At 43.1% G+C, this 14,361-nt stretch overlaps 1 protein-coding gene across 2 annotated transcripts in view; it reads right to left on the reverse strand.

The window, feature by feature from the left end:
* FOXN3 (forkhead box N3) overlaps nucleotides 1-14,361 on the reverse strand; it is a 210,940-nt gene that overhangs the window by 148,498 nt on the left and 48,081 nt on the right. The window contains exon 2 of one of the 2 annotated variants that reach the window (XM_066188637.1): nucleotides 347-451. The exons of the other annotated variant lie outside the window; for it this stretch is intronic. The gene's annotated coding sequence lies outside the window, so the exon portion shown is untranslated. The remainder of the gene's footprint in view (nucleotides 1-346; nucleotides 452-14,361) is intronic. 2 annotated transcript variants of the gene reach the window in all.

Genomic DNA, 14,361 nt, shown 5'->3' on the forward strand with positions numbered 1-14,361 from the left:
TGACACCACTTTGGGGCCAGCTGAAGGCAGCTGGATTATGCTGGGTACCAGGACAAAAGAAGCTCAATCCAAAGTCACTCTGTGGCTGTTACCTCTGCTGGAACACTGGCCCTGCTACTCCTCCTTCCTCTTAGCTCTCCAAACAACATAATCTCATAGCTCTCCAGATCCCAGTGTATGCCAATCAGTGGGGAACGCTGGGCTACTCTGTGCTTTGGTCATATCATTACAATAAACTGTAGGTATTTCTTACCTGCAAGTAGAAAATTCAGATGTTCATGAAGCAAAAAACTCAGATTCAACAAATAGGAAAAACTGTGGCTCCTTTAAATTGCATAATACTCACCTCCTTATGAAAGAAATTGCCTCTCTGCTCATCCATTAGCACACAAAGGTCCCAATCAAAAAAAGGCCAAGATTTATATGCTCCAGTGATTACAGGGTAGTCACTCTGCCGAGAGAGAAAATCTGTAAGTGCTGACCAGATGAGGCCAAAGAATATGCACATCACCCTTACTTTTATGTATTTCTGTCCACTGCCAAAACCTCTACAAAAATGGAGAAGGCAAAACAAATGGGCTGAAACAAGCACTGCCATCAGTAACTTCCTACCTGTTCTGCTACAGCTCTGGTCTTGCACACTTCTTGTACACAGCCAGGGTTGACTCAGAATTCCCATACACACACTTCAGATTTAGGGGGCCACACACATGCTGCACTCAGGTGTGAAGTGTGGGTCTGCAGCTGGGCCCTTGGTGATACATGTATTTGTGTGCGTGTGAATGCACACCATGGCAAGTGTGTGCTCAGCTCTGTTCACGACTAGGATTTTAGTCACCAAGTACCCAAAGGGGGTCCTTACTGAAGTAAACAGGTTCCCCTTGAGCCACTTCTGCTCTCATATGTTGAGCAGATGGAATAAGAGCTTGAACTTGGCCAGGTGGAAATTTATGCCTGTGCTTGCCTTACTGAGCGGGAAGTGTGATGCTGGCGCCTGCAGAGTCCTTAGGGAGCTGGGCTGAAGCTGTCCTCAGGTACCCCAGTGCTCTGTGGCTCTGTGCACTATTTGATTGCATCCTTGGATTTATGCCAGTGCTAATCAGCATCTAAACCTCTACCTTTATTTCTTCCTTACCCCACTGTCACATAACTCCATTTAATGTTTATTGTAAGAGTTGAAGGAGCTAGTCAGAGCAAGGCTCCTCTTGCCCACGTCCTCGTTCCAGCCATGTCCTAAGGAAGAACAGGGCAGATGCACAGTGACATTCTGCAGCATTCTCCTGTACTTCCAGAGTTCTTCTGGAAGTTAAAAGCCGAAGCTAAAGATGCAATCAGATGTTGTGGTATGCTGTAAACCCTAAGATATTTTTTTCCTATCAACTTTCAAAAAGATTCCTGTAAGCTTCAGCATCAACAACAGCCTGTAGCAAGAAGTTCCACACTTTAACTATTGACTGTGCAAAAAAAATTCTTCCTTTGCTTTAAACGTGTCACCTCACAGCTTTGCTTGAAAACCCATTTTCTTGCATATTATGGTAATTATCGTATATCTAGGACACATGACTCAGGTCTATGCAGACTTCTCTTGATTTTATAGTACCTTCCTGCTGCTTCAACAGCGCTACTAATAACCAGCATTTCACCCTCTGAAATAACTACAGGTGTACACAAACATCTGAAAATAATACATAAACATACCTATCAATGACCGTCTAATCATACAGTCATAATTACCAGCATTGCGTCTACCCAGATAAAAGAAAAGGGAGTTATTTTTTTGATAAAATGGTCCTAACAACATGTTTTCCCTTGTAGTCTTAGCCTGTAGCTTTTCCCCTTACAGACTCACTTGAAGAACGTGGAGCTTTTCCAAGCACTTAATATGTCTATACAAAATGTGGAAGCAGATCATTCCAGCTGATGATATCTTTATCCATGAAGAGAACAGCAGCTGGAAGATGCCGCCTCACACAAACAGTAACTCTAACAGATCAGGCCCTATGCAGGTTCAGTCCTTTAAAAAAGCTGCAGCTTCAGAGCTACCAAACTTCTCAGGGCTGCTCCACTAGAAGTCCGTGCCTCTAGCTTCCACCCTGCATCTGCCTAAGACAGCAGGAGCATGGCCAAGGTGGAAATGGTCTGGGAGATGAGGAAGCACCATGGAGCATGGTGGGAAGGGCTTCAGGGAAGCAATAGAGAGAGTGCTTTCAAAGGGTGATGTGGAACTAGGTCAAGTCCAGGGTGGTCATGTGGGAAGCAATGGCCTTGCGTCATCTTCTGCTCAAGTTTCAGCTCTGGCTCCACGTGAAAAGGGCAACAACCCCCCGCTCCAACAACCCACAGTCATCATTATACATGATCCTTGTGCTTGGATCAATGGAATAAATAATAAGCGATAAGTAAGTGTGAATGCGTGAACTTAGTTTCCACTGCAAGCATCCTCAACTCTTCACCTGTGCTTCCAGCTCCTGGGAACAGTTCCTAGCCACGGTGCACAGCGTGGGGCAGGGGACCTGCCCATTTGAGGCAAACACCAGCAGTGTGTCAAGGCTCAGCTGGCAGGATGTTTGTGAAAGCAGCTCAGTTCAGTCAACAATCTCCCCCTAGAGTCCAAGTACATCACCTCAAAAAAATGTCTCAGCTCTTCTGGCATAGAGCCTGGGAACCCAAATTTGTTTCTGATCCAGGTCCTCTAGCTGGCAGTGTAACAAATTGCTGTCCTGCCACCAGGATGAATAAAGTAATTTTTCACTTATTATGTTATTCAAAAATAGAGCAGGAGCTTTATTTAAAACAAGAAAGTAATATACTGGAAATTAACAGAGAAAAAAAGCTCTTCTGCTTTATAAACCACAAGGATAAAAGATTGAGTTAGAACAACCCGAGTTAATATCCCAAGGAGCTCGACCAGAAAAGAAGATACTCGGGTTACAAATTCTACTGCTTCTGGTCTTGCAGCTAAGCCTAATGTTACATCCATGTCAGGGAGTCTGGCTTTTCCTGCAGATCACTAATATTTTTCCCTGCAGTCTACAGAATGGCTTCAGGCAAAACGGTACAGGTGCGTGTCAGCTGTTGAACTGGATAACCTATGGTTGTTTTCCCCCAGAAGTGTGCCGTGGTGAGCGACACCTCTGCTGTTCTGCCTGCACCTCCCTGGGGTGTGAGGCATCACTCTTTTTCCCAGGGCACAATCCTGCAGCTGCTCCTACCATGACAGGCAGCCTTGAGATGAGAAGCAGGACCCTGAGAATGAATCCTTTTTACCTAACAAACTGCGAGGACTCTGCTGGACTTCTGTCAGTGCCTTTAGATCCGAGGGGCTGCTTAACAGCAAGTTAAAGAAGGGCAGACAGGTGTACCTTGTGTCACCTGATGGTAATATGATTACAGCTGATTCATGTAGCAGGACACACTGCTCTCCCCTCAGCAGGTCTCCCTCGTCCCAGTGAGGAAAAGATGGACTGGCCACACAAGCCACTCATGCTGACTTGCTGGCCTTTGTCTGCTGGATCTCTCCATCCTTGCCTGTCACCCACCTATACTGGGCTGATTTACCATCAGCTTTTATTACTGACTTGGCTATTTTTCCTATTAACCTAAATCAATACACTCATAGAGTAAACATCCCAAAATTCAAGTCAATATAGAGAATTCATAAGGTATTACAGATTTATAGATATTTACAGCTTTGATTAGAGATCCTCAGATGCATGGTGCAATGAAGGCACAGCTAATAGATTCAATTTTCAAGTCCTGATGGTAACTTCTAAGAAAAGCACTAGAAAGATTTAAAAGCCCAAGTCTCACTGACTTTTAAATGACTTTCAGTGAAGTTAGTATTGCTTCAGCCTTCAGGTACTTTCAAAAGTGTCATCTTATAGCCCTGCCTGAAGGTTTGCTTCTCTCCTCGCTGACACAATGCTTGTGAGAAGGGAGGGCAGTTACAGCAGAATGCTCACCTTACAGGATGCTTGTCTTGCCTAGGGCACCGTCCTGCACAGAAATGAACGTGGTCCTGGGTGTATCTGGCCCTCAGCCATTACACAAACCAGAACGGCCAAACCAGCTGTGGCTACTCTTACTCCTGTGCCCATCCTGCTCTGCTGCCAGCAGGAGATGGCAACACAAGCAACCAGACTGTGTCTCCCTCTCCTCCAATAGCTCTGCTTTTTATTTCTACTCCGATGAACACGACAGTAACACACCCTGTTATACACTGTTTTCTGTGAATTATTTCAGGACTGTGCATTGCAAGTACTGGGTTAGGTGATTAGGTCCTATTTCCACGAGGTACTGATCCCCAAAGGGAACATGCCCAGCTCTGTGCAGACAGAGAGCACACTCAGTGCAAGAGAGGCCTGAGCCAGCCCAGAGGGATGGAACCACTGTCAAATCATGTCCCTGCAGAATCCACTGCCCATATGTTTAGAGTGTCTCTTGCCTCACTCTTGGGAGTACATTTGAGAAACCGCCTCGACTTGGAAGCAAGTTGAAACAAAAGGGAACCACAACATCCTCTTGTGTGATAATCTCTAAGGATATATCGGCTACCCCCTGCACAGTAGGGACAGCCAAAGCATGACACATCCTGTAAACGATGTCCCAAAGATAAACTCACTGTAAAGAAGGCTGAACTTCTTCAAGAGAACTCCCCTGGAGTTCACTGGGATACCTTTTGCAGAACACTATGCAGGCATACCTCTGGAGACAGATTGTTTTTGTTTGGTTCTTTAAAGAATCTTTTCTAACAAGCAAAAGTCACATTCAAAATATTTAAACCTCCTTTATTCAAATTTTTATTTAGATGAATGAAAATGTACAAGTAAATGAAAACTTGTCTTTTTGTCCTGGACTTGTAATCTGCAGAACAGGGACTCTCTGCCCAGAAACATCTGTAAGACTGTTATACAGTATTCTTCTATTTAAGTAGGTCACCTGACAGGGGAAAATATCTATGCAAAATTTCAGTGAAGCCAACAGATTTCTGATTAAGACTGGCACCTGGAAATAGCTATAGGTTTCCACACATTTATCCCTCCCAGCAAAGAAGTCATACATCTCATGCTAACTCACATGTTTATGGAAAAAATCTTGCATGCATTAACACAAAATGTGGCAACTTCCTTCAATGCTTTTAGATCATCCTCTAGAAAAACAAAACAGCATATACCTCTAAGAGAGTTCTGAAAGTGGATCAAAAATCCTATATAAGGAGAGACTTCTGTATTTAGCTCCAATTAATTTGACTTCAGTACAGATACGCTTGAGCCAAAAATAAACCCTAGACTGACTCCCATTTTCTGTTCTAGCCACTACACCACACTTTGACAACGACAGGTACTTTACATAAATGCTGGTTTCTCTCAGTACTACATATTTTCAGTTGCTTTTTCAAATCCACTCCACTTCAAGTGGCTGCCACATAAATGTATTCTTTGAATCACAGAGTCCAATTTGACACTTTGCAGAACTGCCACCTTACACTATACAACCCTTGTGATGTATCTAATTCTTAGGCTCTAAATACATGGGTTTTATCAGAACACATCTATCAGAGTTTATTACCCTACTGACTGCTGCCAGCGGAGTGCAGTATCAGGCACAGGCACAGCATCCAGAAACTCCTGCTCAAAGCACAGAAATAGGAATGGGACTTCAGCAAGAGGTAAGGTCAGGGAAAACACCGGTAAGGAAAACATCCCAGTATGGCTGCCACCAGTTCCATGGAGACCAGATCTCACCGTTAAGCCTGTCAATGTAAGGACTTTGAAAAAAAACCCCAAAACTTTACTTGGACATCAGTCTGAGGGCCCAGAAAGGGCAGGTCTTTCCAAATTGGCACCAAATCCTGCACTCTTTATTCTTGGAAAGATTTTATTTACATTATTGCAATTCTGGGTAAGGATTGCAAGATGTAACTCTGAGATCAGACCTCTAATCCTGCCTCTCTGTTTACTGCATTGATTGCACTCTTTTAGACTCTGATCTCACCATTCCTGCTTAGTGCAGGCTCCCCTCTATTGGGGATGGGGAATTAAAATGGGATTCAACTGAAAAGCTGAAGCAGAGCAGGGAATGATGAAAACACATCATCTGCCATGAGCAGCCATCACCATGGCTAAATTTAGAATGTAGGCTCCTCAGGCAGAGAGATGATCCACCATCCCTGTGGGCCACCAGTCACATAGTGCTATATAAATATTAAAATAATAATTGATGATTAATTAATAATGGCTTCCTTTTCCTCATGACCATCTCTCAGCTGCCATAAGAAATAATAATTTCCTTTCTTCTAGATGCAGATACAAACAATAATTCAAAAATATATCTCCTCAGAGAAAATTCACTATCCCATTCCTTTTCAGTAAAATAGTATTTTCTGCAGCCTTGGACATGAGATTCTGAACCATTCACAGACACTCGGTTTAAGAAAGAAATACTAATTAAAAATGCCTCAGAAGCCACAATAATCAAAATAAACATCAAGAAGGCAAAGCTGAGGTACAGAAAAAAAGAGCAAATAAATTTGTTCCTTCTTGCTCTATTGTAACTCTCTAAAGAAAAGTCTTTTAATCCAACACAGCACAGACACTGTGGGGAAGTATCTTACGGATACCTACATTCTTTCAATGACCACTGATACAGACATCTGACTGAACTTACAGCTGCCTTTTATTAGTGTATTGTTCTTGCTTCTGATATGCACCAAATGCTTTTGATATTCAGTTCACTTTCTGTAATTAAAAACCTCCAGAAATTCAGCAAGCAGCCCACTCCTTTTGCTCATCACCTTGCTCTGTTCATCTCTTCCTAATCCAGGGCGGCGTTACTGCACTGTCACCTCCCACCAGCAAGCTCTCTTGCTGGTTACTGATCCACACTGTCCAGCAGATCTTGTAGCTACTAGCCCTTCTTGTAATCTCCTAGAGTTAAATTAACAAAAAAATGAATAAGTAAAACAAAAATCCTTTGTTTTCCACCTGCCATATTCTATTAGCATTTTGTCCTCAAGCTCCAAAGTTAGTGTCTGCAGCCTGAGTTCATTCCTCTCCAACTTAGCCTGCTTTCTAAATGTCAGATTCTACCAAAGCCCTTCCTTACCAGTGACACTACTACTACTCTTCCTACATACCCTTTTTTTTGTGCTGGTTTGTGTTCAGGCTTTTTCCCCGAAAAACCAGCCTTACCTGTCCCAGCTGCTCAGCACTGCAGGTGTCAACTAGCTAGAAAACCCTGACCAAGCCTCAAAATCCCATTTAGTTTTCAAGATAATTATTAAGATAATTATGTTTTTTAGATAAAATTGTTTCCTTGTGGAAGAAAATCTACATCGCTCAGAACATCAACATTTGTCTATGAAATTTCTTCATGGTATTTTTACTGATAATGAATGCCATCTCTTAATAATCCCCCAGGCCCTCTTTAGAGACAATTATTGTAAAAACAGATCTTCCTAATGAAGATGGAGTTACTAAGTCCAGAAGTTTCAAATCACTAATCAGGACAGCTGTGAGACTCTGTGCAGCAATTAGTTTTAAAACCAGTTCCAAGATGAAGTTGGATGGCTTTCTGTAAGGGAGGAATGTTACAAGCCCCGAGATGAGTGAACCCTGCGGGGCCCAGTGTGTGCTGACTGGGTCACACAGCACAGGCACTGGCATGTGCACATCACGTAGGCACAGCAGGACTAACAGCACGTGAGAAGATCACAGGAGGAAATAAAACAACCAGAGCCCTTGGTGAAGGAAGCAGCACAGGGAACACCTCAGGGAGCCCTGGGGGCAGCCCAGCCCTAGGCAGGCTGTTGGGGGCAGGTGTGGGCAGTGGCCACTGCAAGGTCCTCAGCAGGAACATACGTGGTTGCAAACATGACAGGCACTGGGATTCACCTGGCTGTCCCGCACACCCTAAACATCAGCCTGGATGTAAGAAACCACCTCTGTAAAGATTTCACCCCAGGAAGTAGTTTCTCCACACTTTTAAAGCCCATAGCAGAAGGATGGCATCTGTCTCCAGGAACATCATCTCATGCACTGGATGATGTTCACCATTACACTAATTTTAAAAATTCCTGAGCAAACAAATGAGCGTCCAGTCCTTCGGCCCAGATCCTGCAGCTCCCAAGCCCTTCATTCAGGCAGAAGGCTCCTGCCTCCTTACCCAAGGACAGCATCAACAAATGAAAGCAATTAAAACATAGATAATGCATCTGAACATGTGCATTCCTCATTTATTTAACAAGCACAGTTTAGCTGTAATTATTTATGATAACACTTTAGAACAAACTAGTAAACATAGTGCTGTAGACTCTACAAAAGTAAGAAAGCCCTTGCTGCAGGAGACTACTTCATGGTCTCCTGCTTGGAAACCTCTGCTGGGACAGGGACTCAAACCTCACCTAGTAGAGGAATTACAAGGTGCAAGAAATAGGGCAAATGAGGATACTGAGACTGTATTTGTCTAAGGACTTCCCATCAATGTGAATGGTCTTACTCAGAGCTGTGTTGAAATCCTCTCACCTCACATGGATGGGTAGGTCCAAATGGCACAAGGAATCTTTAGACCTACTTACTCCTCCTCCCTGTTCCACCAGGAAAATTGGAACTTGTTGCAAATCGGTGCATTTACTGTACAAGTAGCTAAGGGGAAGGGGAGGCCTTGGTCCATTTGAGCCAGGCAATGTGGGATCAGACCCTACCCCCAAAAAGCCCACAGCCCATGTTAGGGCTGCAGACATAAGAAGACTGACATGCTGCACATGTTAGTTTAGTGCCATCAGTGGCTTAAGCTCAGCTGGGGAGGAGTTTTGTTGGGAAGGATGGGAGGAGGGAAGGGGCCATAAAAGGAAAGGGCAGGGGAGGTCTGGACATGAGAAAAGAGAAGGAGCTATGAGAAGTGGGGTAGGAGCACACAGCCAGGAGGGCCTGTTGAGCATCACCTCCAGGCCGAGGCAGTGTGACAGTGTGACACATCTCTGGGAACTCCCTCCCACAGTTCTCCCTTCCACAGCAGCAGTGTTTGCCCCAGCTGCCCTGATCCCATTGCAGCAAAGGCACCTCCTGCAGCACACCTCTGATACCCTTCTGTGGACTTCTGCCATTCTTGCCAATTTAACTATCTGAGAAGGAGCCAGAGCTTTTCCATCTCCATCCTTGTTAACAAAGCCTCTGTCCCTGTGGACAGTGCTCACTGTTGTTCCTCTCAGAGACCACTGGAAATTTCAGTAGAGGGCAATGCAGCAGGAGGGCCCATTCTCAGTTGCACTGCTGCCTGTCAGCTGCCATAGAACAGGCTGCTCTCCCTTAGCCTGGATTACTGCACCGAAGGTGTAGAACAATGGTTTGAAATGGCAAGTACTCCAAAGTTACAGCGCTAGTCCCTGCCTTCCTGAGATGATTGCAGTGTGTGAAGAACCTGTGGTGTCTACTGAAACCCAAAGGTACCAGCTAATAAAGATCTTCACACTGAGCACTGCCAGGAAATTCAGGACCCTTGAACTTGAATGAAGAAGTACGTTCAGCTGGTTTACATGGATCATTGGTGAGTAGATGAATAGTGTCTCTGCAAGCTCTGATATCCAACTCAAACCCACTCTGATGCACAGAAAGCCACTGCAGCCCCTTCCAGACAGCCATGCACAAATGCAGAGCTACTCAAGTCTCAGGCCAACTTGGGATTGTTATTCACCAGGGAAACTTGAGACTAACTTTAGCACTTATCTGGAATCAATTCTTTTGCCCTTACTCTATAAAAGTCAGGTCTCTTCCTTAATGAAAAAGGTGCTATGCACACTAGCTTTGCCTTTTCTATATTTCAACTTAAGGTATCACTGGCTGTATTTAATAGTTTCACTCCTGCAGAGCAACCTTCTGTAAAGGTCAAAACAAAACACTGGGAGCCAAATTCATCGCTGGTACTACTCCATTGACTTCAGCAGCATTACACCTGGGATAGATCCAGCCCTAACTGCCTCCATTACTGTAAGTGGAAAAGAAGTGTGCTTGCTGTCTTAACTTTACTTTTCAATTGATCTGTTCTCTTCTACTCTGTGTGCTTCATTGCAATCAATAGGAATATATCTACTAGAGAAAGTTACAGCACAAAACATCTGAATAGCTTTTAAAAAACTTGTCTTCTTGGTTTATAATGAACATCAGGGAGATGAGAAGGTAGCAGGCATTCAGCCTGCACTCAAATGCTTTATCTTTTAGAAGAGGATACATGTAAGCAGCTACCATAAATATTTTTATGTATAAACTGCATCAAAACCAACAAGAGATTGTCCTTAAAGATCTCCTCTTGACAACAGGCATGAGCTGCCAGTCCTGAACAACAATATTACAGGGATGGGCACTATAAATGTTTACAGGCAGTTAGATTAGGGGGTAATAAACTTAACTTCTCTGGAACTATGTTCACATTCATCATGTTTTGCTCTGCACCACACCAGCCATGCTGATAGACTCCTTCTAGGCAGAGGTAAGATTACAGGAATCATATTTGTATTCCAAGTGATTGTTTTCCTTTCCAACCTTTCAAACCTTCTTCCTTCAATTCTTCTTTACATGCCATGATGGCACTTTAACACTGTTCTAGTACGCAGTGCTCTGGCTGAAACACCACCCAAAGCACCACTAGCTAAGCCATTTTTAATAAGTGATCCTGGAAAAATACCACGAATCAATCTTCTAGATCAGCTTTGGTCAGCTTTGAGGATGTTATGAAATGAGATGACCTTATCATACGAGATTGCTCTTAGCATTAAACTGTGGTCATGTGGCTCTTTAAACTTGCCATTTAGCATTTCACTTAAATATTTGGCGCAGAAACATCAGAAATATCTATTAATGCCTGCCATTGTTCCAGGTTTTAATTTTTTTTGCATTTCAGTGTCATTCATCATTGCACTGGAAGCTTCTGAAAGACATTATGGACTGCACCTGGCAGTATGGAGGACCTCCCAAACTGGGACATGGGATGGGTTTGACCAAGACACGGAACAAGCAAAACTAAACTGCAGATTCATGACCCCAGTACACATATGCTATACAACATTTTTAGATGTGGGCTTTGGATTTTGAGACATTTTACCAATGGAGAAGCTGATTTGGGCCAGAATGTTACTGTGCTCAGCTACAGCCACAACTCAAGTTGAGCACTGTGGCTGTAGTGCTCAACAACAGCCACAGTGCTCAACTACTTCCTCTGCTTAGGGAAGCTTAAATGGTCCCTGAAGCACCAGGCACTAGAGAATACCCATGTGCTACCTCTTCCATAAGATAAAGACCCTCTACCCCAAACTGGCAACTTAGGCACTCTCTCAGTGACTCCCAGTTTGAAGGCTTATTGTGAAATTCAGCACCAACTTCATCACACAGACCCTTCACCATTTATCTCATGGCAGCTCAGTCAGTACCAGTGACCAGATCTCACATGCTAATGACTGTCATTTAAAGGTTGCTTTTAATGTAGAATCAGTCAAGGAAAAAGCAGTTATTTTAAGGAATACTATTGTATTGATTTGGTTTGCATGACTAGGATGTCTTAGCATAATGGATATGGCATTCATGACCAGCCCTGTGAAAACAATCTTAAGGCATAAATAATGAGGCAAGAGGATGTGTGAAAGGGGCTTTTTCTGCTCTTTGTATTTGCTTGCTCTTCTTTTAAACTGTGTATCACTCACTTTAATGTACACATTCTGAATAGCTATGCAACTGAGAGTAATTCAATTTTCCCACCACAATCAACAAAATGTTCTTCCCTTGATCATTCCACTTTGTACATTACTTTGTGGCCACTTCAGTGTCAAATTCAGCCTTCCCTGCAATACCCAAATGCTTCTAACACAATTTACAGCCTACTTAGAGACTACCTTCTTGGAAATAATGTTAATCAGGATAATTTCTCCTCTTACTTTGAGGAGCTCTTGATTGGGTGCTTTCAATCAGCTGTTAGCCAGAGTTACTTCAGAATTTCTCATATTCTTATGGGGAAACGGGACAACGCCACTTAGCAGTCAGAGAGCATGTTTAATGGATCACGCGAAACTCAGGGAGGGCCTATGAAACTCTAATTTGTCAGGTTTCATTACATTCAATAATGACTCTAATTTTCCTAAAGTGTTCTGCTCACTAGTAAATTATGTACCATAGTTTTGCACTCCATATTCTCTAACTCTGTATTTGGAAAAATTGAAGAGATCTCATTCTCCATGGCCACTGCCCAGAAGGGGCCTGAAAAAGAGGGGTTAAGAGTTCACTGTCAGATGTATTTATCTCAGAAGCAGGTATAATTCTTTGCAAACAGCTAAGTGTCAGTGCAAAACCAAGCTGATTCAGGGTAATAAAAGCACTTCTGCAAAGCTTTTAGGTGACACCATATCCCTCACAAGCTTTCTCCACCCCTGCGTCCATTTTATCATCCGATACCATCATTACCTTGACCAATCTGCACATTATTTCCTTTCCAAATGGATCGATTTTAAACCAGCTCATCTGCTAATGCTCAGTGCAGGTTTAGGTGATTCTCCTATTGTTTCAATTATTTCTTTGAGGAAAATTCAATCCTGTTAAGCAAACAGTGCTTTTATCTCAGCTGAAGATGCAAGAGCTGTGGTCGCCACTGACAGATCAAGAGCTTCTTATGAAACCCTCCTTTCAGTTTTAGCACCCTCAAGTGACAGAGATGTCCCAGTTTAGTTCATTACAAGTAATAGACAGTGTTAGCTATAACCTGGCACATTAAATAGTTGAGCTATTAAAATTAACCACATATTTCTGGAGGAAGATGTGCCATCTCAGCAAATGATCTTGTGATCTCTCTGATTTTCATCTGCTGCAGCAAAGGAATGACTTCCCAAAGAGCCAAACAAAAGGCGCATATGCCTTCACCCCAATTTCTAGCAGCTAATTCCAGTTTGGAGGGAAATGCAGCATTGATCGAGATTCAAAACTGAACCTGTCAGGTTTTCTCAGATGTCATTGGAGATTTGGCTTAGCAGTCCATAAGTAATGCAGAGTGTGCAGATGAGAAAGCCCCAGGGAGAAGAGAGTGATCACAAAGGAATAAATAGAGCAAAATAGATGATCTTCCATTTGCTGCTTGTGGGGCAAGTCCACTGTACTTTCATACCTCTTCACTCAAGGAATACAGTGCCTGTGTGCTTTCTGAACAGAGACAGAAGTGGCTCTCTCCACAGCCATTCAAAGTCCTCTTTATAAGGTACTGCATATTGAATAGGGACACAGTAATTTGATTATAAATGTCTGCAGTCGCATTTTAAACTCTACAATAATTTTATAATTTTATGCAAAATTTTGTCAGCAATGCTAAGGAACAGTGTTTATCAAGATCTGCCTTTCACAGAGTCCAATGTAGCACTGCTGAAAATAAACACCAGCTCAGTCAGAGATTCTAATTTGCAGGTATCTTATGCCAGCACTAAGATGATTTCCCAGTCTTGCTCAGATACGCATAAAGGGCCCAAAACAACACCCTTACTGTAAGCATGAGACAAAAGGGAGTCACTTTCTGTTCATTACTGCCTTTAATACAGGAGCCTGGTGCTGGAAAGACCATTCTGTTGCCACCAGTGAAGGCCTAAGCAGAAGACATAGTTTTCCTACACATGACACTTAGAACTTGTCCAGAATAAACCAGGAGGAACTTAACTGCAAAAACTGTCACCAGAACCCTAGTCAGATGACAAGCATCGTTTCAGTTGAATCCTTCTGGACCCCAAGAGAGTAACTTCTAGGGACTAGGAAATTAACCCTGTTCAAAGCAAGGGATTCAAATGTCTCTTAAACTTGTAGATGGCTGAAGCCAAATGCAGATCTTTGTGGCTCTGTCCATCTCCAGTTATCTAGAGATGCCCTGGTATGCCAAAGCAAATACAGTGAATAACCCTACTGTTTCTACATGGCATTATCATTCCTGATTTGAAAAAAAGCTTTTCCAGTGAAATGTGCGTTGCAATACCTGAATGCAGAAACAGCTTTCTGTTCTGCAGTGTTTTGCTAAAAATGTTTCAAATGGCCCTTGGTTTCTGTGCTTTGGGCCAATACACACTCACAGCAGCAGCTCCAAGGCTCAGGCCCTCACTGAGGAAAAAGCCAATTTTGCTGTTCACTGCTTTAACATCAACACAGCAAGAATCAAAGCACTTCTGAAATATCCCCCATGACTGTGTTTGTGACTTGGGCACTTGGGAAATTCACACCACTTTGAATGATGATGTTTTATTGGGAGAACATCAGAAGTAGCAAGATGTCTTATATTGACATATTGGTTCCACTTTGCTAGACATACGGGATCAAAGTCATCCCTGGCGGAACTCCATAACCTTCAACAGAT

The sequence above is a fragment of the Chamaea fasciata genome, unplaced genomic scaffold, assembly GCF_029207755.1.
Source record: "Chamaea fasciata isolate MVZ Bird 193981 ecotype frontalis unplaced genomic scaffold, bChaFas1.0.hap1 SCAF_7, whole genome shotgun sequence".
Taxonomy (NCBI): Eukaryota; Metazoa; Chordata; class Aves; order Passeriformes; family Sylviidae; genus Chamaea; species Chamaea fasciata.